The sequence below is a fragment of the Mauremys reevesii genome, linkage group 8 (genome assembly GCF_016161935.1).
Source record: "Mauremys reevesii isolate NIE-2019 linkage group 8, ASM1616193v1, whole genome shotgun sequence".
NCBI lineage: Eukaryota > Metazoa > Chordata > Testudines > Geoemydidae > Mauremys > Mauremys reevesii.
Window position 1 is genome coordinate 66,993,349 of NC_052630.1, and position 26,018 is coordinate 67,019,366.

General features: G+C 45.7%; 1 protein-coding gene across 5 annotated transcripts in view; it reads right to left on the reverse strand.

Annotated features, from left to right (window-relative positions):
• Nucleotides 1-26,018, reverse strand: part of DDX59 (DEAD-box helicase 59) — a 90,538-nt gene that overhangs the window by 60,242 nt on the left and 4,278 nt on the right. The window contains exon 1 of one of the 5 annotated variants that reach the window (XM_039484342.1): nucleotides 15,836-15,940. The exons of 3 other annotated variants lie outside the window; for them this stretch is intronic. The gene's annotated coding sequence lies outside the window, so the exon portion shown is untranslated. Of the gene's footprint in view, nucleotides 1-15,835; nucleotides 15,941-26,018 lie in introns of those variants that run through there. One more of the 5 variants, XM_039484343.1, reaches the window with a different exon arrangement.

Here is a 26,018-nt window from a genome sequence, read left to right on the forward strand (position 1 = left end):
GCTACATTGATGACATCTTCATCATCTGGACCCATGGGAAGGAGACTCTGGAAAAAATCCACCACGATTTCAACAGCTTCCACCCCACCATCAACCTCAGCCTGGACCAATCTACACAGAAGGTCCACTCCCTAGACACCACGGTACAAATAAGTGATGGTCACATTAACACCACCCTATACCGAAAACCTACCGACCGCTATGCCTACCTTCATGCCTCCAGCTTCCATCCCGGGCACACCACACGATCCATTGTCTACAGCCAAGCACTGAGGTACAACCGCATCTGCTCCAACCCCTCAGACAGAGACCAACACCTACAAAATCTTCACCAAGCATTCTCAAAACTACAATACCCGCATGAGGAAATAAGGAAACAGATCAACAGAGCCAGACGTGTACCCAGAAGCCTCCTACTGCAAGACAAACCCAAGAAAGAAACCAACAGAACTCCACTGGCCATCACATACAGTCCCCAGCTAAAACCTCTCCAACGCATCATCAAGGATCTACAACCCATCCTGGACAATGATCCCTCACTTTCACAGGCCTTGGGTGGCAGGCCAGTCCTCGTCCACAGACAACCTGCCAACCTGAAGCATAGTAACTGCACACTGCACCATAGTAACTCTAACTCAGGAACCAATCCATGCAACAAACCTCGATGCCAACTCTGCCCACATATCTACACCAGCGACACCATCACAGGACCTAACCAGATCAGCCACACCATCACCAGTTCATTCACCTGCACGTCCACCAATGTAATATACACCATCAGATGCCAGCAATGCCCCTCTGCTATGTACATCAGCCAAATAGGACAGTCCCCACGGAAAAGGATAAATGGACACAAATCAGATATTAGGAATGGCAGTATACAAAAACCTGTAGGAGAACACTTCAATCTCCCTGGACACACAATAGCAGATTTAAAGGTAGCCATCCTGCAGCAAAAAAACTTCAGGCCCAGACCCTCTACCCCCACCCCCAAGCTTCTCTCTCTTTCCAATCATATTGGTGTTTAGGAGAGCAAAATATTTCTAATTAGTCAATGAACATATTTAATTTAGCAGTTCATGATCTACTCCATCTCAGCTGCATTAGATGGAGACTGGTAGAAGCAGCACAGAGTTATGATTTATTGGTGTGACAGACAAAAGATTTACATTGCACACCTTTGAAGTGGTTGGGTGCATTTTTTTTCTGTAACAGCAATGGCAGAAAACCACAGTACTTAGGTCAGACTAGATGATCTATTAGTCCCTTCTGGCTTTAAACTCAATGAGTGGTTTGATCTGGGAGAAATGTGTGGAAGGTGTCCTACACTTGATTCCTTAAGAATCATGGTGCCAAATTCTTCCCTGATATCAGTCTACAGGTCAGATGCTGCCCTGAGTTAAGGCTGATTTGCACTACTCAGGGCAGATTTAGAACTATTGTGTGTGGCCAATCTACCCCTGCATAAAATAGTCCTGGGGAGGCACAGAGAAGTCATAGCAGCTGCTACGTAATTCTCCTTTTTGTGTTAGGGGCAAGACCAAGGTGTTTCTACAGCTGCCAAAATTCAAATAGAGCAACCTTCAGGCTCCTCTTTCCACCAGGGACTGCCCTGGTGGCCAGACAGCCCTAGGACTGAGGTCACAAAGGTGTCCTTTGTGCCATCTCTCCCCAGCTGTGATGAGTGCTACTTGATCACAGGTGATTATCTAGCCCATTGATTTCAAATTATACACCAATTTCACCCTTGGTATGTAGAGTGTTCAGTGTAAAACCTTGTAATAGAGTTTTTTCCAAAATAATCTCCTTCAGCACAAAATTATTTCCACTGAGTTACAATATGGATCTCTGATCTTCACTTTGGATATCTATTGCATAGTCTGCATTAATTTAATGTGAAGAACTCCCACTCACATTAATGAGAGTGTAGGGATATTAAAGAAGGTTTATATTAGACATGGTTTATATGAAAAATGATTTATTGTTAAAAATGATTTATTGTTAAATGATACTTTATAACTGAAGGTTTATATTAGAAGTGAATGTGATTCCCAACATTTAGCCTCTAACCTGCAAGCCACCAGCTGTGTCTGTGTGAAGCCTGCTCAAAGAAATACTTTGTATAAAACTCGTTAAACATTAATTAACTCTAAGTAAGCCAAAACAGTAGCTGTTATAGGATATAGATAGAGACCCCCACCCTCTGTAAGTTTTCATCTCACTTTATTTTTTATTGTTAAAAGACAGGGAGTCTCACATAAATTGGTAACACCCCAAAAGATAAAAAGACAGTGAAATAGATGTAATTAAGATAGAGAATGTATGTGAATGAGTGCCTAGTTTAAATAATGAATGAATGGTTAGGGAGTTACCAGCCTGAAAAATTCAGTGTCGGCCGAAGAAGTTGTCAAGTGGGATCAACCAGATGACCCCCGGAGGGCAAACTGGAATCCACCCCACTACACCTCAAAGGAAGGAAAAACAAACATCTGATAACATGGAGCCAGCCACCTGCTGATTGATTTAGCAACAGCAGAATGAAGCAACTCTCATGAACTGACATAGGAATAAATTCCTATAAAACTGGACTCTGAAGACTGAGAACTTTGAGTCTATGGTTCTGCTGCCAGCCTCCAGGAGCATCAGGTGCATCTGACATAGACTCGGCTCCATCCTCATGACCAAGATACCTGGCCAGTAACTTGGCATGAGCAACGTCTAGGCTGGTAACTATAACATCTATACAAAACCTAAATAAATAATTGTGTAAATAAATATATATGTATGTATGTATGTATGTGTGTATGTGTGTATAAAAAATAAGTAGTAATAAAAATAAGTAGTAAAACAACGTTGTTTGCTTTTATCTTTTGCTTTACTATTATATTTACAATAAATGTGGCATCTTTGCCTTATCCCTCTTAATAAAATCCTGCTAGTTTTTATTGGTATAACAAGAGGTCTTCATGTGGTTTACATGAATATGGAATAAAGATATAAGAGAAAATTTTTGCCCTTAACAGCATACCCCTATAACTTAATTTCAACCAAAGTTCTTTCCAAAGGATTATGTAAGAAGCTGGCTCAATGTATTTGTATTGTCATATAATTACAAAGTCATCCCATAGGGCCATATGCTCACATGGCTTGTGTGCTGAAGAGTATAGCTACTTTTTCAAACCCTAACGCCAGAATCTACATATAAGATAAAATATCGTATTTGGCATGGTGCCATATCAGCCTCCAACACAAAAATGATCTTATGCTGAAAGGGCCAAATTATCTCTAGTGCAATTTCACTGATGTGAAATGAGTTTCAGCAGGAATTGCTTTGGTCCAAGATCTGCGAAAGACATGCAGACTACAAAAAAGGGGTTGTGATATAAAAAGTGTGGGATGAATCAGGGCAAATGTATATCCAGTGCTATGTATCGTACCCAGGAAAAATAAAGAAACAATTAATCCCTTCCACTTCTATGTATGGAGGGGACATAAACCTGAACAGAGATGATTCCCTACTAAATTTTACACAATATTAAGAAGACTTTTCTATAGAACCCTGTTGGTTTCATTCCTATTAAAAATCTATTAGATGTTTTCATACGAGAACCTTTACAGAAGAAGAAGTGGGACCGCTAAACACTGAGGATGGAGTAGAAGTTAAAGATAATCTAGGCATGGCCCAATATCTAAATAAATACTTTGCCTCGGTCTTTAATAAGGCTAATGGGGCGCTTAGGGATAATGGAAGGATGACAATTGGGAATGAGGATATGAAGGTAGATATTACCACATCTGAGGTAGAAGCCAAACTCGAACAGCTTAATGGGACTAAATCGGAGGGCCCAGATAATCTTCATCCAAGAATATTAAAGGAACTGGCACATGAAATTGCAAGCCCATTAGCAAGAATTTTTAATGAATCGGTAAACTCAGGGGTTGTACCGTACGACTGGAGAATTGCTAACATAGTTCCTATTTTTAAGAAAGGAAAAAAAAGTGATCCGAGTAACTATAGGCCTGTTAGTTTGACATCTGTAGTATGTAAGGTCTTGGAAAAATTTTTGAAGGAGAGGGTAGTTAAGGACATTGAGGTCAATGGTAATTGGGACAAAATACAACATGGTTTCACAAAAGGTAGATCGTGCCAAACCAACCTGATCTCCTTCTTTGAGAAAGTAACAGATTTTTTAGACAAAGGAAATGCAGTGGATCTAATTTACCTCGATTTCAGTAAGGCATTTGACACGGTTCCACATGGGGAATTATGAGTTAAATTGGAAAAGATGGGGATAAATATGAAAATTGAAAGGTGGATAAGGAACTAGTTAAAGGGGAGACTACAACGGGTCATACTGAAAGGTGAACTGTCAGGCTGGAAGGAGGTTACTAGTGGAGTTCCTCAGGGATCAGTTTTGGGACCAATTTTATTTAACCTTTTTATTATTGACCTTGGCACAAAAAGTGGGAATGTGCTAATAAAGTTTGCAGATGACACAAAGCTGGGAGGTATTGCTAACACAGAGAAGGACCGGGATATCATACAGGAAGATCTGGATGTCCTTGTAAACTGGAGTAATAGCAATAGAATGAAATTTAATAGTGAAAAGTGCAAGGTCATGCATTTAGGGATTAATAACAAGAATTTTAGTTATAAATTGGGGACGCATCAGTTGGAAGTAACAGAGGAGGAGAAGGACCTCAGAGTATTGGTTGATCACAGGATGACTATGAGCTGCCAATGTGATATGGCCGTAAAAAAAGCTAATGCGGTTTTAGGATGCATCAGGCGAGGTATTTCCAGCAAAGATAAGGAGGTGTTAGTACCGTTATATAAGGCACTGGTGAGAGACCTCATCTGGAATACTGTGTGCAGTTCTGGTCTCCCATGTTTAAGAAGGATGAATTCAAACTGGAACAGGTTCAGAGACGGGCTACTAGGATGATCCGAGGAATGGAAAACCTGTCTTATGAAAGGAGACTGAAAGAGCTTGGCTTGTTTAGCCTAACCAAAAGAAGGTTGAGGGGGGATATGATTGCTCTTTATAAATATATCAGAGGGATTAATATTAGGGAGGAAGAGGAATTATTTAAGCTTAGTAACAATGTGGACACAAGAACAAATGGATATAAACTGGACGTTAGGAAATTTAGACTTGAAATTAGACGAATGTTTCTAACCATTAGAGGAGTGAAGTTCTGGAACAGCCTTCCAAGGGGAGTAGTGGGGGCAAAAGACATATCTGGCTTTAAGACTAAGCTTGATAAATTTATGGAGGGGATGGTATGATGGGATAGCCTAATTTTGGCAATTAATTTGGCAATTGATCTTTGATTATCAGCAGGTAAGTATGCCTAGTGGTCTGTGATGGGATGTTAGATGGGTTGGGATCTGAGTTACTACAGAGAATTCTTTCCTGGGTGCTGGCTGGTGAGTCTTGCCCACATGCTCAGGGTTTAACTGATCGCCATATTTGGGGTCGGGAAGGAATTTTCCTCCAGGGCAGATTGGCAGAAGCCCTGGAGGTTTTTCGCCTTCCTCTGCAGCATGGGGCACGGGTCACTTTCTGGAGGATTCTCTGCAGCTTGAGGTCTTCAAACCGCAATTTGGGGACTTCGATAACTCAGACATAGGCTAGGGGTTTGTTACAGAAGTGGATGGGTGGGATTCTGTGGCCTGCATTGTGCAGGAGGTCAGACTAGATGATCATAATGGTCCCTTCTGACCTTAAAGTCTATGAGTCTATGAGACTTAAGAGTAGCTGTGGCTGGTGTATAGAACAGATTCACACAATGCATCTGAGAAATCAAAATAGGCTACAGGGGTGCGGCACGCAAGCTGATTTTCAGTGGCACTCACACTGCCCAGGTCCTGGCCACCGGTCTGGGGGCTCTGCATTTTAATTTAATTTTAAACATTTTAAAAGCTTCTTAAACATTTTAAAAACCTTATTTACTTTACATACAACAATAGTTTAGTTATATATTAGAGACTTATGGAAAGAGACTTTCTCAAAATATTAAAATGTATTACTGGCACGCGAAACCTTAAATCAGAGTGAATAAATGAAGACTCGGCACACCACTTCTGAAAGGTTACCGACCCCTGGGCTACATAATATCAATTTGTCTGATAAGGATACTTGAATCCATTGTTGTTCCATTTCTGTTCAGGCGCCATTAATATGGAATATCTACATAAAGTTAGGACAAGGTTTTATCAGATACCAGGAGTACTATAAATTTCAGTTTAAATGCTTATTGCCTTCTGTTTTCAAAATAGATTTATCTGTTTTACTGTTACTTCCATTACCTCTGTGACAAATTATTGCTCCCCCCCTCCCCCCCCGTCAGTGCTACAGAAATCCATAATAGATCATCATATGGTTCCTCAAGAGATGACTCTAATTGATGTCACATAAACAGATCTTACCTACTCCTACTCAAGATTCCCATTTATAATCCAACAAGTGCATTAGCCCTTTTGGCCATACCATCACAAAGGGTGCTCATGTTCACTTAATTATCCACCATGATCCCTCAAATCTTTTTCAGTCACTGCTTTCCCCCGTAGAGTCACCCATCCTGTAAGTATGGCCTACATTTTTTGTTTCTAGACATATAACTTTACATTTAGTTATATTAAAACGGACATTGTTTGCTTATTCCCATCTTACCCAGTGACCCAGATCACTCTCTCAGTGACCTGTCCTCTCCATTATTTACTATTCCCCCAATCTCTTTGTCATCTGCAAAATTTATCAGTGATTTTGTTTTCTTCCTTGATAAAAATGTTAAATACTGTAGGGCCAAGAACTGATCCCTGCAGGGCTCTGGTTAAGGGGCTGTTTAACTGTCGATGCTTGGGTTTGGGCTGAAGCCTGGGCCCTAGGATCCTGCGAGGTTGGAGGATCCCAGAGCTTGGGCTGTAGCCTTAGCACAAACGTCTACACCGCAGTGAAACAGCCCTGCCGCCTGAGCCCCGCGAGCCCAAGTCACTGGCAAGGGTAAGCTGTGAGTTTTTAATTGCAGTGTAGACATACCCTTATGCTCTCTTTTGAGGGTTTAAGTGGTACACAGGCTTGTCTGGGTCATCTGTGCAGGGATGAATCTCACCCAAAACCGTCCCTAGGGTACGGGTAATTGGGACGACCACCCTGGGCCCCGCACTTTGGGGGCCCCTGTGTTTCATGAGGAGGCAGGCGGGGAGGTGAGGTGGGTGAGTGGGGCAAGGAGGAGCCCCCCTACTGATCTTCCCCTCCCTCCCAGCACCTGTTTCGCAGCATCTGGAGGTGATGGGGGGGAGGGGAGAGGAGCGAGGGCACAATGTGCTCGGGGAAAGGGGCGGAACTGGGCAGGGAAGAGGTGGGGCAGAGCGGGGGTGGTAAGAGGCAGGGTGAGGCCTTGGGGGAAAGGGTGGAGTGGGGGTGGGGCCTGGGCGGAGCCGGCGAGGAGCACCCTCCAGCAGATAGAAACACAGCGCCTATGTCCCAGGCCCTGCACCTCCCTAGGAATGGCCCTGATCTCACCTAAAGAGAATAAGAATATTTTGGAGTTTGCAGGGAAAGGCATAAACACAGCAAACCAAACTAAGTTGGAACATATTTAAATTTCTGATTTACCCAAAAGCTCATGAAAAAATTCTCTCTCATAGACTGAAATATTTCATGTGGTTTATTTTTGTTTCTATCAAGTTGGGGAGTGGAAAGATTAAAATCTGCTTTACAGGTGGAGGTTTGCTTCAACCAAAGCTATGAAGAGATATCTCACTCTCTCCATAATCTTAAGCATTTTAATAATGCTCATCACTGTAGTATTTTTACAACATTCATCACTGATGCTATTTCATTATATTCTCAAAGTATAAGGGTAACCATACCCATGCAGAGGTCTGGCCAGCAATGCAGAATTGGCCTTATTCACAAATGTTGCAGTATGTGTAGTAGTACTGTGCTCTTCCTTTTCCTACACAGTATCCACAGCTTCTTGATAGCCAGTTAGTATAGCTCATCATACCAAATGATTGCTATAAATGTTTTTTCTCATGATTGGATGGCATGGGGATTTGTGCAGCTCAGTATGAGAGTATATTTAGGAGGACCATGGCCCTTTAACTCCTTTTTTTACTATACAAGTATGTGCTATGTAAAGTAAAGCAATTCTCTGCTAATTTTCTGCTTTGTATGCTCTTTATTATTTAACACCAATAATCTAAATATGAAATAACAACTGTAATCTTCCTATGTGGGATAAAACTGCAGCCCTTAAAATACCCTAAGATTGCACTATTCAATATAACTAAGCAACAGATATAAACAGATCACTGAAAACATTCCACAAATGTAGGTATTTTACTTTCGTTGAGGCTTTTCCTTCTCAGATTCCTATTGGTATTTTTTCAATTAGTTGTTACAAATGCTGAGTAGATAAACTCCAGTTTCTCATGACGTGGTGGCACTAAATTGTCAGTCTGTGTTTTAGTTACATGCTTCCAGACTGCAAAGCTTTGAAGGTGGAATAAAAGATATGTCCTTACGAACTTCAGCCTGTTCCCTAAACTCTCTTGGTTTGTTGTGGGTGTGTGTAGGCATGTCATTCATTCAGTTTGGTGAAGCACAGTAGTTATTAATCATTTAATAACAAGAGACCTGACTCTACAAATATGTGTCAGGAGTGTGCCATGTGTATTTCTTCCCCTGATTACTACTAATGCGTTTGAACCTTTTTAATAAGATGTTACACCAGCTGCCTTATAGTTAGGTGGTGACTCTGTAATAACAGAAAGTGCAGCCAAAATCATGAATGCCTCCTTGTTTACTTCTGGGGGAATTCTGCACCACTGCGCATGCAGAGAATTTATGTTCCCCGTAGATTTCTTTACTTCCCCACAGAAAAATGACTTTTTGACAGGGAAGCAAATGAAAGTAACAAGAATGGTCATGCAACCTTCCTCAGCAGTATGTTTCAGGTGCCAAGGGAAGCCGGCAGAGAGGTAAATCACTGTGTGGCAGGGGGCTGGACTGGGGAAGACCCCACCGGTGGCTCCAACTCTGCGCTGGGCTCAGCTGCTAGTTCCATCTGGACTAGGGAGGACGGGACTTCCTCTTCCCCTCCATGGTATTCGGGACCACATCAGACCCACCCCCAGATTTCTCCCCCAGCTGTAGGAAGCTCTGCAAACTTCCCCCACCCCCGTGCTTCCTGCACCCATTGCTCCTCAGCTGCAGGGGGAGGGATCATTGTACAAGTAGCTGCTCCCCCATTTGCCTAACCACTGTGCATCCAGACCCCCTTATGTCCAGAACCGTGCACCAAGCCTCACCCCCCACACACACACTCAGAACCCCCCTCAATGAACTGCACTCCCCCTGCATCTGGACCACCCCAACGAGCCACCCTCACCGGGACCCCCCCCTACTGAGCCCCAACCAGCTGCACCTGGATCCCCACACTGAGCCCCATTCCCCCAGAATCTCGATTCCCCCCACAGAGTTCCATTACCCCTGCAGAGTCCCATTACCGTTGCACCCAGAACCCAACAAGCCTCTGTGCATCCAGATCCCCCAACACCCAGATCCCTCACTGAGCTATCCGCACCCAGATTGCCCCACACAGAACCCTTTCAACCCATACCTGGATACCCCTCACTAAGCCCCTCCACCTGGCCTGGAGGGGCAGGGCCCTGGGGTGTTTCTGGGGCAGACCTGGTCCTTGCACTGTGTTTGGGGGGGGGGGGGAAGAAGCTGCACAATGATCTCCCAACTCTGTGCAGCCAATGGCCTGTGCTCCCCAATGCCATTCTTTATTTAACAAATAAAATTTGCATAATTTTAAAATATTGTGTGCAGAATATTTAATTGTTTGGTGCAGAATGCCCTCAGGAGTACTTGTTACAACAGTTTTGTTTGTGTTGCTAAAGAACAGGATCCTGACAAGCACTGAGAGGTTTGCATGGATTTGTAACTCAGCTGCAAAAATTTGCTTCATGATCAAACTTGACTCTAAGAATGCCAAACCAAAAGTATTTTTCTTTGCTAAATTTAAAACAGATTATATATGTTTGGGTTAAATAAGTGTAAAATGTTTGCCAGTTTTAGATGGTCTTTTGTGGTTATGTCACTTTAAAACAACTTCGATAAAAAATAATTTTGTATTCCATTTATCCCATTATTTGGCATCTAATCCCTTTGGGATTAAAAAGGCCTAAAGTATTAAAGATTGAAAGGAGAGTGTTGTGTATGCACAGCACAGGATTCCTCCCCCACATTTTCATGATAATTTTTTTTTATGAAGTATGAACAGCTCAGAAGACACCACACATTAAAACAATTCAGTGAACTAAATCTAGTCCTGGTATAACTCTGCTGATTTGCGTAAAGCTACAACAAAGATAAATGTCACCAATTGTTTTTACAAATTTATGCACTGTTTCTTGCAAACACATGCTTAAATTTACATGTGAGTAGTCCTAGTGAAGTCACTGTGAGTACTCACATGCATAAAGTTAAGCATACGCATAAGGGTACATCTACAATGCAGCTGGGTAGAGCCTTCCAGCTCAAGTAGACAGACTCACACTAGCTCTGCTCAAGCTAGCATGCTAAAAACAGCAGTGTGACTGTTACAGCAAGGTTAGTCACCTGAGTACAAGACTGCCCAGATCCCTGGGTCCATACTCAGGTGGCTAGCCTGTGCTGCCCCCACATGCCACAATGTCCATGCTACTATTTTTAGCACGCTAACTCAAGCCCTGCTAGAGCAAGTTTGTTTACACTGGCTGTGAGATACGCTTCCAGCTGTCATGTCTACAGCAACTGGGCTTAACTCTAATTCAAAACTGTTTCGGCTAATCATAGGGGTGGGCAAACTTTTAATCCAGCCCTTGAGCTCCTGCCGAGGAGTGGGGTCGGGGGCTTGCTCTGCACGGCTCCCAGAAGCAGCGGCACGTCTCCACTCCGTCTCCTATGCGTAGGGGCAGCCAGGGGGCTCAGCACGCTGCCCCTGCCCCAAGTGCCACCACCGCAGCTCCCATGGGCCAGCAAGTGGGGCTCCCACTGGCCAGCAAATGGGCCCCCCACTGGCCAGCAAATGGGGCCAATGGGAGTTGCAAGAGCAGCACCTGCGGATAGGGCAGCACACAGAGCCGCCTGGCCGTGCCTCCGTGTAGGAGCCAGAGGGGGGACATGCCGCTGCTTCCGGGAGCTGCTTGAGGTAAGCGCTGTCCGGAGCCTGCACCCCAACCTCTTGCCCCAGCCCTGATCCAATTCCTGCCCTCCAAACCCCTCGGTCCCACCCTTCTGCACCTTAGAGCCCACACCCCCAGCCAGAGCCCTCACCCCCCCCCCACCTGCACTCCTATCCCAGCCCGGAGCCCCCTCCCGCACTCTGAACTCCTCATTTCTGGCCCCACCTCAGAGCCTGCACCCCCCAGCTGGAGCCCTCACCCCCTCCCATACCCCAACTCTAATTTCATGAGCATTCACGGCCCACTATACAATTTCCATACCCAGATATTGCCCTCGGGCCTAAAAGTTTGCCCACACCTGGTTTATCATATAGTTAATTTTCTATGCACATTCCTTTGTCTAAACAAAGTTGATTGAGGCTGTGAACAGCACTAACAGTTGATTGGATCTCACAGAAAACACAGATGGGAAAGACCTGTTAGATCTGGAATCACCTTGTAAAGCTCTTTCCCAAGGCAATATTGTTCCCTGCAGTGTATTCTATCTAGAGTGCTTTCTCCAGCACAGCTTTAAATTGACTGTGCACTACAGTATACATATTGCAATTCTGTCATAGGCTAATCATCAGTTGAAACTATGCTGTTCCATTAGCTCATAAAAAAGGGAAAGGTGAATTAATATTTATTTTAAATTGAATGTAATAGGAAGACCCCTGCAAATCTGTGGATATCTGCCCATGGATGAAGATGTCTGCAGATCGTGTTTGCAGATCGTGGATGAGACGCAGATACAAATTTTGTATCCATGCAGGACTCTAGTAATAGGGTGATCACAAACTGTACAATATATGCCTTACTATATAACTATCCTACCTCTATCCCTCCCATTCCCCTCTGTAGGGAGGCGCCCTGGCTCCCCGCCACCCCTGAGAAGGACGAGCCAGACCAGGCGCCGGAGTGGGCGGAGCCACCGCCGCCTGACCCCGCCCCCTGGAAGTCAAGGGATGGGACAGGAAGTATAAAAGCCCGGCCCTAGCGCTCAGTTAGAGGAAGGCCGTCGGAGAGGACAGACGCCGGTGTTCGAGCTCCTGCTGGGCCCAGCCTTCCCTGTGCCCGGTATCCAGAGGAGCGATGGCCTGACCTTCCCCGGGCCCGGTACCCAGAGGAGTCGCCTGAGCTCCCCCGTGCCTGGTATCCGGAGGAGTCGCCTGAGCTCCCCCGTGCCCAGTATCCAGAGGAGTCGCCTGAGCTCCCCTCCGCCTGGTATCCTGAAGAGCCCATGGTCTGGGATCCACCGGATGACGCCGGCGAGAGACAGGTACCTAGGGAGGGGGAGATTGGAAGTGGCCCGGGGGTAGCCGACCCCAGTCTGGCTCCAGGGAACCCCGAGCCAATGTCAGTGTGTTGCGGCCAGGATCCCCACTGACTGCAGCGAACCTGTGCCGCTGCTAGAGCCCCGGGCTGGAACGCAGTGGAGTGGGAGGGCCTGCATTCCTTCCCCCTGGCCTGACCAGGGCTTAGATACTGTGTTTGCTCAGCCCTGCTGAAAGGCCTGAGCCTGAACTGCTACTGCCCCGCCCTGCCCAAGGGCCTGGGCTTAGATACTGTGTTTGCTCAGCCCTGCTGAAAGGCCTGAGCTGGGACTGCTTGTTGCCCCGCCCTGCTCCAGGGCCAGGCTTATAGACCGTGTGTTTATTCGGGCCCTGATAAAGGGCCGGGACTCTGCCTTGTTCAGAGACTATTAGTTTGCTCAGCCCCTGCGGAGGGGTCTGAGCCCGAGACGGATTGCTGCCTGTAGGGAGGCGCCCTGGCTCCCCGCCGCGCCTGAGAAGGATGAGCCCCTTACCGGACCCTTATACCCTCCCTTTTTTTTAAAATGATCCTCTATTGCTGAGTCACTTCTGAATTTAGGACCCTGATCCTTAAAACAGTTAGCTATATGCACAGCTTTTCTATGAATAGTTCCATAGAAGTCATCTGTGGATTCAAAATGGATCTGGAGAAACATGCTTGAGCAATTCAGCACTGAAACAGACAAGTAAGAGAAACAATTGAAATGCCCTCACTAGAAGTATTCAGAACAGACTATTATCACATTAAAGGGAATGCTGTAGGGAGCAGTTCTACAAAATGCAGTGGATCAGAGTGGATGAGAGGTCTGTACACCCGTTATTGCTTAACCTGCTTTGTTTTTCCTGCTGGTTTTAACATGTGCGCATTTCCCATCAAACAACTCTAAATAACTTACACAAATGAAATAAGCTCTGAACTGTCTGTAATGCCTACAACAATCACCGGTATTCTTAAATTGCTTGCATACTGCCCAAAAGATCCCATGCTAAAACATTACTGGCTTGACTCTCCACTGTGCTCAAGCAGAACTTGGATGAACTGCAGTGGGAAGTTGACAGGGAACCAACTGTAGCTCCCTGGTTCTCTGATGGTTCCAAAGTAAGTTGAAGCTGCAGGGGAAGAATTTTAATTTTACACCACTGGTCGAAGGTCCGGCCACATTAAGACCCTACTCCTCTACACGCCCTGCCAGGACCATTCCCTACCTACTCTCTTCTATTATTCTGGAGTTTGGTTTCCAGCACAGGAGGTAACACAGCTGGTGGTGTAGGAGGAAGTGGTGTAGAAGCCAGCTTTAACTGGTAGAGTTTCCGTGTACACTGAGGTAATTCTCCAGTGCAAATTGCTGGCTGTTCTAAGCAGCACAGAAGCTGCTGTGAAACACAACAACGAAGGGGCTAAATCAGAGGTGGGCAAACTTTTTGGCCCGAGGGCCACATCTGGGAATAGAAATTGAATGGCAGGCCACGAATGCTCACAAAATTGGGGTTGTGGTGCAGGAGGGGGCTCTGGACAGAGGAGTGGGTTGCGGGTGGGAGGGGGCTTTGGGGGGGGGCTGGAGATGAGGAGTTTGGGGTGTAGGAGGGTGCTCTGGGCTGGAGCCAAGGGGTTTGGAGGGCAGAAGGGGAATCAGGGCTGGGGCAGAGGGTTGGGGTGCAGGAAGGGGTGCAGACTCCAGCTGGGAGTGCAGGCTCTGGGGTGGGGCTGGGGATGAAGGGTTTGGGGTGGAGGGGAATCAAGGCTGGGGAAAGGGGTTGGGGTGCAGGAGGAGACTCAAGCCACTCCCGAAAGCAGCAGCATGTCCCTTCTCCAGTTCCTATGCGGAGGCGCAGCCAGGCATCTCTGCACGCTGCCCCATCTGCAGGCACCACCCCTGCAGCTCCCACTGCCGGGGCGGCGCTTGGGGTGGAGGCAGCGTGCAGAGCAGAGCCCCCTGGCTGCCCCTACACATAGGAGCCAGAGCGGGGACATGCTGCTGCTTCTGGGAGCTGTGTGGAGCTGCCCCTGACCCTGTTCCCTGGCTGGAGCGCTGGAGTGGGGCCATGCTGCTACTTCTGGGAGCTGCGTGGAGCTGCCCCTGACCCTGCTCCCCGGCTAGAGCGACGGAGCGGGGCCATGCCAGGCCGTAGTTTGCCCACCCCTGGGCTAAATGTATTACCACTGTGCCTATGAACAATTCTCCTGTGCAATTTACAAGTTGTCTGCCTCATGTACTTGCTGTTCTTGATCAGATGGTGCTCCATCTACTAATATATCCCATGGTCCTCATCTTGGCTAGGATCCTGACAGGTTCCCATGACTTCTGTTCAGAATCCTCTCATGTTGCTCCACACCTTATCTGGTAATGTCTGGGATTACTGGGGTTTGTCAGTTTCCCCCACCTTAAAATAAACTTCATTTTTAATCTGTGTTCTGGGAGTTTTTCTGCATCACAGTAATTATGTTGATGCACCTTAACTTGTCTTGCTTTTTATAACAGCCTCTTTTTTTCTTAACTCTTACAAATATTCTTCATTTTCTTTTCCGCTAGCTGCTTACTGACTAATCCCTTGCAACTCCTATATAATTGTCAGGAGCCTCTTAACATCATCACCACCATCACACAGCCTGGATCCAGCTATTCCCCATGATCTGTGAATAAGAGGCTCTCCTCTCATGTCTCTCTACTTCCCATGCAGAAAAGGGATTTTAACCACCTCTGCAGCAGTATTTCCCCCCTTCCTCTAGATCAGTATGGAGGAAGAAGGCAGGCAGTGAGTGGGCTGGAGAAAGAGTGGGCTAGTCAGTAGTGGGACTAAGAGGAACACACTTCAGCCCCCTACCAACCAATAGAGCTCAGGGCAGAAATGTAATGCAGTGAGAGGCTGAACTACATTTCTGCTGCTCCCTGCTTTCCCACTGAGCCTTCTTCCTCTAAGTGGGGTGTATGTTGGAAGCTGTGACAGGATGGGTCCACTGGAGCAAGGAGGGTTACCAAAGATGCAACAGTAGCATAGAGGCTGGGGACAACCCTGTAGACAATCCTGACCTCCTGCTGATGCCTCAGGATCTGCAAGGTGTGAAGGCCTGTTCCAAGATGGTGACTGGGCCCTCCTTTTTAAGAAATGGAATGAGAGCAAGTAATGGAATCAGAATCTTGCTTATAACTACTTGCCTAGCAGTACAATGTCATGGCACTGCCATTGTTACTCTGTATGTGTCTGCACAGTGCTTAGCACAGTGGGGCCCCGATATGTGACTGGGACCTCTAGGTGCTACCACAATACAAACAAATGAATAAATACTCTAAATCCTTACTGCTTATCTGTTTTCTATCAAGTGTCCCCGCCTCTCGTTTATCTCCTGGTTCCATGCAGTCAAATTCTCCTCAGTCACATCCATGCAACCAAACTGAAGTCCGTGGTGCAAAGGGGTGGAGAATTTGGTATAAGCCTTGTGCCTTGGTTATAGAGCTTTTTCTCTAATTGAGTCAGCATGACCCCAGCTGCCCTCTTAGCTTGTTTTTACCTTCTCTGAGCCAGGGTCTATTTGCACTCCTGATTCTGGCAGATAATGCTGGCTGACAGTAATGACACCATGCATTGCACACTACACAATTCCATCAAATGTCCTGTGCCTAGAGGAGCAATCAAACAAAACTATCTATCCTGTACCATTTGAGCACTTCTTTTATTGCTTCTTAGAATGCCTTTTCCCTCCTTCCTCTATTGGCCTTCTGTTTTAAAAAGGCTGAAAGCCATCATGTCATTCAGGCTTTCTTCTTGCTATTTTACTACTAATAGTAGTTCAGGTTTCAGAGTGGTAGCCGTGTTAGTATGTATCAGCAAAAAGAACAAGGAGTACTTGTGCCACCTTAGAGACTAACATGTATTTGGGCGTAAGCTTTCATGGGCTAAAACCCATTTCTTCGGATGCATGTTCAGTTACATTTACCATGAATGCATTTCATACTTTTATCTACAAGTCTCTTTGCCTTCCAATTCAAAAGCTTGTGGACAGGGTCACTTCATAATGATTTGGTGAACATATACTATATTCTGGAGGCTGCCATCTTGTGCTCCAGAATTTAAGCATCATTTAAAACAAAATATGGTTGAGAAGGAAATGTGAACAGGTTGTAATGCAGTGATGCCAGACTGAAAACAACTCTGAGAGAGTTGCAAGCTGCCCACTGCCCTCAAGAGGTTGTTAGTTCTGAAGTCTAATGATCAATTTAATGTCATTAACTGTTTCACTGTTCATCAAAACACACAAGAAAAGAGTTTTCTGTTATGAAAATTTACTATGAGTGGAATCTCATGTTGCCTTCTGAAGAAGATGGAACTTGATGCTTGGGAAAGTATCACTTTTTTTTTCTCCTTCTTCAATCCCTACTCATGGACCCCTAGCAAAAGAGGGATCCCACTGCCGCTTGCTGTTGCTATTCCACTATCGCAACACTCCTCTGAGGCCTGGTTTATACTAGTTGATTATTTTGGAATTAGCCGAGTTAATTAAAAAAAAAAGATTCTGTCCACATGACCAAACCATTTTTTTCGATTTAAAGCGCTCTTTAATCCAATTTCTGTACTCCACCTCGGCAAGTGGAGTCGCGCTTAAATCGAGATCGCAATCCCGGGTTAAAGGTATTGTGGACGCAATTTGACCTTATTGGCCTCCAGGAGCTTCCCAGAATGTTCCCTTGTGACCGCTCTGGACAACACTCTCAACTCCGATGCACTAGCCTGCTGGGCAGGAAAAGCCCCGGGAACTTTTGAATTTCATTTCCTGTTTGGTCACCATCAGCACAGGTGACCATCAGCACAGTCCACCATCACAGGCAACCAAGCAGAGTCCACCATCACATGAAATCATGCAGTCCTGGATTCGCAGACGAGCTCCAGCATGGTCCAAACGGGAGGTACTGGATCTCATCACATGCTGGGAAGACGAATCTGTTATGGCAGAACTACATTCCAAAAAAAGGAATGCAAATACCTACGCTAAAGTCTCCAGGGCCATGACAGAAAGAGGCTACTCCAGGGGCACAGAGCAGTGTCGTATAAAAATCAGGGAGCTCAGACAAGCGTACCAAAAAGCCAGGGAGGCGAACGGGTGCTCTGGGTCACAGCCTCATACATTCTGCTTCTACCAGGAACTGCATGCAATTATGGGGGGGTGACGCCACCACTACCCTAACACTGTCTGTGGACACCTGCAAGGGGGCAGTTGCACGGAGCGAGGAGGATGAGTTATTGGAGGATGAAGAGGAGGAAGAGGAGGACGACAGTGCACAGGCGGCAACTGGGGAATCCGTTTTCCCTCCTAAGCCAGGAACTATTCTTAACACTGGAGCCAACAGCCTCCCCCTACTCCCAAGGCGGGCTCCCAGACCATGACTCCGGAGAAGGTACTTCTAGTGAGTGAGAGCTGGGCTGTTCGCGTTTAGTTTTAAAGGGCTTATCCCTGCTCAGAGCCTCATCGGAGCCATGCAGTAGGTGTGGGGGTGGTGTTGGTGTTGTGTAAAGCGATCATCCCAGAGAGCCCACAGGCCCTCCTTTTATATGGTAAACCCACCAGGCATTGCTTGCTATGGGAAAGGGGGCCCAGCAGTTTGAAAGCATTGAAATGAACGTGGACGAAGCAGAACCCTGCGTGCCCCTAGGCTGCCTGCAAGCTGAATTCTGTTGCCCGTGTGTGATGGCTTACTCACACCAAAGTGGCAGGCACTTCAGTATAAGAGACAAAATGCTAACTTGTACAGAAATAACATGTGCTGTGTACTATGAACTGCCTGTTTCACTGAGAAAGAGTGTCCCATTTGTTCTCTGAAATGTATCTTTAAAATACTACCCTCCCTTTTTCTTCTCCCACAGGTGCAAATGTTTCAACACGGCCCCTATCTACTCTGTCCCAGAGGCTGGTCCAGATTAGAAGGCGGAAAAAACGAACTCGGGACGACATGTTCACCGAGCTCATGCAGTCCTCCTGCACTGATAGGGCCCAGCTGAATACGTGGAGGCAAACAATGGTGGATTCCCATAAAGCATTACAGGAACACGAAGAGAGGAGGGACGCATGCAATGAAAGCAGGCAGGATGCTATGGTCAAACTCATGGGGGAGCAAACTGACATGCTCCGCTGGATGGTGGATCTAATGCGGAAAAGGCAGCAAGACCTCAGACTGCCGCTGCAGCCCCTGTATAGCTCCCTCCTCCCCAAGTTCCATAGTCTCCTCACCCAGATGCCCAAGAACACGAGGGGGGAGGCTACGGGGACCCACACATTCAACCCTAGAGGATCGCCCAAGCAGCAGAAAGTTGGCATACGCGAACTTTTGATTTGGTTTCTGGACTTGTCCTTCCCTCCTCCTCCACCCCCTTAACCCAATACCGCGCCCTCCCCCCAACCCACTCTATCTTCTGCTTTCTCCCAGAATGTGTTGTGCAACAAATAATAAAGAAGGTCTTTTGAACAATTGTGACTTTATTTCCTTTCATATATATAGGGGGTGGGTAACTTCAAGAGAAGCAAACACAACTGTCACACCGTACCCTAGTCAGTCACGAAAATGGCTTTCAAAGCTTCACTGATGTGCAGCGCACCCTGCTGCGCTCTTCTAATTGCCCTGTTGCCTGGCTGCACGAAATTGGCTGCCAGACAAGTTGCCTCAACCTCCCACCCCACCATAAACGTCTCCCCCTTACTCTCACAGATATTGTGGAACACACAACAAGCAGCGATTACAATTGGAATATTGGTTGTGCTGAGATCTAATCAAGTCAGTAAACTGTGCCAGAGCGCTTTCAAACATCCAAAAGCACATTCTACCACCATTCTGCACTTGCTCAGCCTAAAGCTGAACTGCTCCTTACAACTGTCCAGGGTGCCTGTGTACGGCTTCATAAGCCATGGCATTAAGGGGTAGGCTGGGTCCCCGAGGATAACTGTAGGCATTTCAACATCCCCAACAGCAATTTTCTGGTCTGAGAAATAAGTCCCTTCCTGCAGCTGTTCAAACAGACCAATGTTCCTGAAGATGCGAGCGTCATGAACCTTTCCCGGCCATCCCACGCTGATGTCGGTGAAACGTCCCTTGTGATCCACCAGTGCTTGGAGCACCATGGAAAAGTACCCCTTGCGGTTTACGTAGTGGCCACCCCCGTGTGGCGGGACCAAAATAGGGATATGGTTCCATCTATCGCCCCACCGCAGTTAGGGAACCCCAGCGCATTAAAGCCATCCACAATGGTCTGCCCATTTCCCAAAGTCACTACCCTTGATAGCAGCTGGTCAATGATTGTGTTGGCTACTTGCAGCACACCAGCCTCTACAGTAGATCTGCTCACTCCAAAATGATTCCCAGATGACTGGCAGCTGTTGGGCATTGCAAGTTTCCACAGTGCTATGGCCACTCGCTTCTCAACTGTGAGGGCTGCTCTCATTTTGGTGTCTTTGAGCTTCAGGGCAGGGGACAGCAAGTCACAAAGTTCCAGGAAAGTGGCCCTACTCATACGAAAGTTTCGCAGCCACTGGGAATCATCCGGTTCCACCAGTCTATGCAGTTCCACCAGTCTGTGCTTGTTTCCTGGGCCCAGAATCGGCATTCCACGACATGAACCTGGCCCACGCCACCATGATCTCCCAATCACCACATGCCGTGCTTCTAGGAACATCTGTGTCCATGTCCTCATCAGTATAGTAACTGCGCTGTTGTCACTTCCTCACCCAGTTTTGCAGGTACTGTACATACTGCTGGATAATGCGCGAGGTATTTACAATGGTCAAAACTGCAGCGGAGATCTGAACGGGCTCTATGGCGCCTGCACAGGTAATCCTGGAAAAAGGGCGTGAAATGTAGGAGAGCTGTTCGGTTCAAGATGGCCAATAAAAGGTGGTAAATGGTTGTCTTCTGTAGCTTTCATGGAGGTAGGAAGCTCGCTAAAGTTGCAAGAGCAGGAGAGCAGAGTTTGCGGCGGAAGCTGTGCGGCTCAGTTCATGATGGATGAAAAAGGCGGGAAACGGTTAGATAAAAGAGTAGATAGAAAGACGAGAGGACATGCGAGGTGGATTCATAGTACCAGGAGAGACGCGGTGTACCGTACTGCGCCATCTGCTGGCAGTATGGCATCTGCCGTAGCTTTCACAGAGGGAGGAGCGAGTGACACACACCCAGAAACACCTGTGAGAATGTTTTTGATGCATCATACACTGGGAGCTTAACCCAGAATTCCAACGGGTGGCGGGGACTGCGGGAACTATGGGATAGCACCCACAGTGCACTGCTCCGACATTCGATGCTAGCCTCAGTACTGTTCACGCACTCCGCTGAATTCATGTGCTTTAGTGGGGACACACAACACCAAATGTATAAAATCACTTCCGAAAATTCAAACAGAATAATTTTGAATTAATTTTGTACTGTAGACATACCCTGAGTCAGACATCTAAATGAAATATACAAACTGATACACCTAACATAGCAAGATGCAGTATAGCTAGAAACAGAGCAGGAGGCACTTTGTTAGGAATAGAATATGAAATAGGTCTTCTGAAATAAATATTTCAGAGGTTTCCCTCTCAGTAAAGAAAAAGAATAGTACTATACGTGTACTCCATTGCACAGTGTGGTGTCATGGTTAGAGCAGGACATTAATAGACAGACAACCCAGTTTCTATTCCCACTTTGCAACTGATTTACTATGTGACCTTGGGCAAGTCATTTAGGTCCAAATTTTCAGATGTGCCCACTAATTTTGTGTGCCTTAGCTCATGAGTGCTCAACTCAAGATTTTTAAAAGTTGCTTTCCACTCACAATTCTAGTTGAAGTCAGTGAAAAAAATAGCCTTACGCTCGCTCTGCCTAAATTTCCTCATATTTTAAATGGAAATACTAATATTTAACCACCTTTGTAAAGTGCCATAGGACAAAAAGTGCTATATAATATTATAATATAATATTATGTGGGTAGGTGAAAGCCTGTGCCGTTTGACAGGGGTAATTTGTAAAGTGTAAAAAGCCAAATATATCTGGGAACCTTTCTAATGTTTTCTGGATGCTAAGCCCCTGCACAGGAACACAATTGGGGGTAGGAGAGGAGGTTTCTTATGCTCTCACATACCCTTGCACACACTGACAAACCAAGCCACAATTTGGCCATAAAGCAGTAATCAGTTACTTTGGGGAAGGGATGAAAAGGTTCATGGAAAAACAATAGGGATATCTATGTTTATTAGGGATAAAGTGTTAAATGTTTTCTGAATTTATAATGCAAGGTATTAATCTGTTTTTACCAAAAGTTGCCAACAGATGGTCTCTTTTTATAACTTTAATAAATTAACACAAGTATAGCTGCAGTAACAATAGCTGATTTCAAGCACAGTTATTTACTCCTAACTTACTGGAATGATAAAGAATATCAGGTAGATAAGCATAATTACTGACAGTAATATATTGGACAAAAAGCTAAATTCTGCCAGCCTTAATTAAGCAAAACTCTCATTGAAGTCACCATCAACTTAAGCAGGAGTTTAGCTTGATTAATAACTGCAGCATGTAGCACAAGAAAATTATATGCCATAGTATATACCCCAGCTGATGTACATTTTGTTGCTCTGCTGATTTTAGATGAGGTATGCAGGTGTTAGTTTAGGGGTCGGATGAAATCTCATTGAAGTAGTTGGTTTAACAGCTGCCCTACTTTCAGGATAAATGTTGACAAATTGTATAGTCAGTTGCTTGACCACACTTTGGTATATAAAATACACTCAAGAGAGCAAATAATCAATGTTTCGCAAGGGAGTTCTCCAGGTGAAGGAGGAGCTAATACAGCATCTGTGGGGTAAGTGACTGTCTGTAGTGTGTGTTTGTTTGTGTTTGGGGGTTTCTTGCTGTGTGCTGAGCTTGTGTTTGTCAGTCTGTTTGTTTGTTTGTTTGTTTGAGGGACCATGTGCTCTGGCTGGCAGTTGGAGGCAGGTTTGAAAGCTCGAAGCCTCTGGTAATTGGCTGAGCCTTAATCAGTGGGCGGGGCATTCACTCAGGCCAGGGCTTTATAAAGCCGCGCACAAGCGACCAGGGGCTGCTAACAGGGAGTTTCGCAAGGGAGTTTAGAAGGGGAGTGGGAAGGGAGTGGGAGCCCCTCGCCAGCCCTAACCCCTTCTCCGTGGCCCCCCCCTAAAACCTATAAACCGAACCACATTCCAAAACTACTTTCCGTAAACCACCCTTTCACTAACTAGGAGACAATGCAGGCAGAAGCCCAGCAGCAGAGTGGGGGCAATCCAGTTTATTGCACTGACTGTCGCATGTATGATTTCCTGCCCTGTGGGCGGGTGGCGTATGTGTGCAGTCGGTGCAAGGAGCTCCTGGCCCTCAGAGACCATGTACGGACTTTGGAGGCCAGGGTGGCGGAACTGGAGGAGCTGAGAGAGGCAGAGAGGTATGTTGATGAGGCTTTCCGGGACACTGTAGAATTGTCCCACCTCCGCTTAGACAGCTCCTGTGCTGTTGAGGAGGAAGAAGGGCCCAGGGAAGTAGAGCAGTCAATGGCAGCAGAGGGAAACCTTCCCGTAGTTGGGACCCTCCTTCCAGATGGTGATGGGGTTGCCTCTCGCACTGAGGTTGCCTCTCCGGGGGAGGGAACTCCAGTTTCTAGGAAAAGGCAGGTGTTAGTAATGGGAGATTTGATTATTAGAAATGTAGATAGCTGGGTCTGTGATGACCGGGAGAACCGTATGGTGACTTGCCTGCCTGGTGCGAAGGTTGCGGATCTCTCGAGGCATCTAGATAGACTTATGTGTAGTGCTGGGGAGGAGCCGGTGGTAGTGGTACATGTAGGTACCAATGACATAGGGAAGGGTAGGAGAGATGTCCTGGAAGCCAAATTTAGGCTGCTAGGGAAGAGACTGAAATCCAGGACCTCTATGGTGGCATTTTCAGAAATGCTCCCAGTTCCACGCGCAGGGCCAGGTAGGCAGGCAGAGCTTTAGAGTCTCAATGCGTGGATGAGACGATGGTGTAGAGAGGAGGGGTTCACGTTCATTAGGAACTGGGGAAACTTCTGGGATGGGAGGAGCCTATACAGGAGAGATGGGCTCCACCTAAACCAAAGTGGAACCAGACTGCTGGCACTAAACATTAAAAAGGTTGTAGAGCAGTTTTTAAACTAGGAGATGGGGGAAAGCCGACTGCTGCAGAGGAGCGTGTGGATCGGACACAGACTTCTCTTAGGGGAGAGTCTGATGATAGAGAATCTCCAGGTTATAGTCCGGAGCAGAGGAATGAGAAGTATAATGTAAGGGCCGGATCAGATGATAAACAGTCACATAAAGAATCTGGCACATCAGAAAAAGGCAGGCTAATAAACAGGGACAAGTTTTTAAAGTGCTTGTACACAAATGCCAGAAGTCTAAATAATAAGATGGGTGAACTAGAGTGCCTTGTGATAAAGGAGGATATAGATATAATAGGCATCACAGAAACCTGGTGGACTGAGAGCAATCAATGGGACACAATCATTCCAGGGTACAAAATATATCAGAAGGACAGAACAGGCCGTGCAGGGGGAGGAGTGGCACTATATGTTAAAGAAAGTGTAGATTCAAATGAAGTAAAAATCTTAAGCGAATCCACAGGTTCCATAGAGTCTCTATGGATAGAAATTTCATGCTCTAGTAAAAATATAACAGTAGGGATCTATTATCGACCACCTGACCAGGACAGTAATGATGATGAAATGCTAAGGGAAATTAGAGAGGCTATCAAAATTAAGAACCCAATAATAGTGCGGGATTTCAATTATCCCCATATTGACTGGGAACATTTCACTGCAGGACGAAATGTAGAGATAAAATTTCTCGATACTTTAAATGACTGCTTCATGGAGCAGCTGGTACGGGAACCCACAAGGGGAGAGGCGACTCTAGATTTAATCCTGAGTGGTCCAAGAGTAACTATAGCGGTACCGCTTGGAAATAGTGACCATAATACAATAGCATTCAACATCCCTGTGGTGGGAAGAACACCTAAACTGCCCAACACTGTGGCATTTAATTTCAAAAGGGGGAACTATACAAAAATGAGGGGGTTAGTTAGACAAAAGTTAAAAGGTACAGTGACTAAAGTGAAATCCCTGCAAGTTGTGTGGGACCTTTTTAAAGACACCATAATAGAGGCCCAACTTCAATGTATACCCCAAATTAAGAAAAACAGTAAAAGAACTAAAAAAGAGCCACTGTGGCTTAACAACCATGTAAAAGAAGCAGTGAGAGATAAAAAGACTTCCTTTAAAAAGTGGAAGTCAAATCCTAGTGAGGCAAATAGAAAGGAGCACAAACACTGCCAACTTAAGTGCAAGAGTGTAATAAGAAAAGCCAAAGAGGAGTTTGAAGAACGGCTAGCCAAAAACTCCAAAGGTAATAACAAAATGTTTTTTAAGTACATCAGAAGCAGGAAGCCTGCTAAACAACCAGTGGGGCCCCTTGACGATGAAAATACAAAAGGAGCGCTTAAAGACGATAAAGTCATTGCGGAGAAACTAAATGGATTCTTTGCTTCAGTCTTCACGGCTGAGGATGTTAGGGAGATTCCCAAACCTGAGCTGGCTTTTGTAGGTGACAAATCTGAGGAACTGTCACAGATTGAAGTATCACTAGAGGAGGTTTTGGAATTAATTGATAAATTCCACATTAACAAGTCACCGGGACCAGATGGCATTCACCCAAGAGTTCTGAAAGAACTCAAATGTGAAGTTGCGGAACTATTAACTAAGGTTTGTAACCTGTCCTTTAAATCGGCTTCGGTACCCAATGACTGGAAGTTAGCTAATGTAACGCCAATATTTAAAAAGGGCTCTAGGGGTGATCCCGGCAATTACAGACCGGTAAGTCTAACGTCAGTACCGGGAAAATTAGTTGAAACAATAGTAAAGAATAAAATTGTCAGACACATAGAAAAACATAAACTCTTGAGCAATAGTCAACATGGTTTCTGTAAAGGGAAATCGTGTCTTACTAATCTATTAGAGTTCTTTGAAGGGGTCAACAAACATGTGGACAAGGGGGATCCGGTGGACATAGTGTACTTAGATTTCCAGAAAGCCTTTGACAAGGTCCCTCACCAAAGGCTCTTACGTAAATTAAGCTGTCATGGGATAAAAGGAAAGGTCCTTTCATGGATTGAGAACTGGTTAAAGGACAGGGAACAAAGGGTAGGAATTAATGGTAAATTCTCAGAATGGAGAGGGGTAACTAGTGGTGTTCCCCAAGGGTCAGTCCTAGGACCAATCCTATTCAATTTATTCATAAATGATCTGGAGAAAGGGGTAAACAGTGAGGTGGCAAAGTTTGCAGATGATACTAAACTACTCAAGATAGTTAAGACCAAAGCAGATTGTGAAGAACTTCAAAAAGATCTCACAAAACTAAGTGATTGGGCAACAAAATGGCAAATGAAATTTAATGTGGATAAATGTAAAGTAATGCACATTGGAAAAAATAACCC